Source organism: Rhipicephalus microplus, chromosome 6, assembly GCF_043290135.1.
Source record: "Rhipicephalus microplus isolate Deutch F79 chromosome 6, USDA_Rmic, whole genome shotgun sequence".
NCBI classification, from domain to species: domain Eukaryota; kingdom Metazoa; phylum Arthropoda; class Arachnida; order Ixodida; family Ixodidae; genus Rhipicephalus; species Rhipicephalus microplus.
Genome location: NC_134705.1, coordinates 82464212 through 82464706, shown reverse-complemented (window position 1 = coordinate 82464706; position 495 = coordinate 82464212). Strand labels below are relative to the sequence as shown.

General features: G+C 46.3%; 1 non-coding gene across 1 annotated transcript; it reads right to left on the bottom strand.

Annotated features, from left to right (window-relative positions):
* Positions 1–310: 310 nt before the first annotated feature.
* On the bottom strand, positions 311–495 carry LOC119168773 (U2 spliceosomal RNA). The gene has a single exon (XR_005109472.2). It is a non-coding gene; the product is annotated as a U2 spliceosomal RNA (small nuclear RNA).

Sequence of the window (495 nt, the reverse complement as noted above, 5' to 3'; positions counted from 1 at the left end):
AACAAACTACTCAATATCTTTTTTATATGAGAGGTTGAAAAAACTTCGAGTATGTATGCGTTAAGAGAAGAAAAGGGGGCTCCCGAATATAAATTTTCCACGCAAATATTCACTTTCCCAGAGCAATTGTAAGTGAGAATGCAGCTAGCGCACTCCCGCACGCGGGCGAAAGGCGGAGAATACCACGTAATCTGGGGCGGCGTGATACCAAGGTTTCGGATAGTCGGCACACCCTCGCGGTTCACACCAATATCCTTGGTGAATCTAGACACGTCGTTTTTATTGAGAAAAGTGTACTCACCCCTGCAGGGGCGAGTGGGCTGATCCCGGAGATAGTGCTATACCGGACCAACCCGTGGCGAAGTGGCAGCAAGCTTCCAGCACTGCGCCACATTCCAAAAATAAGTTTATCTCTGACACAAATAGAATCCGTATCACACATTAGGCTAATAGGAACATAGAGTGGTTATTGAAAGAGGCAAAACATAGAGGGAA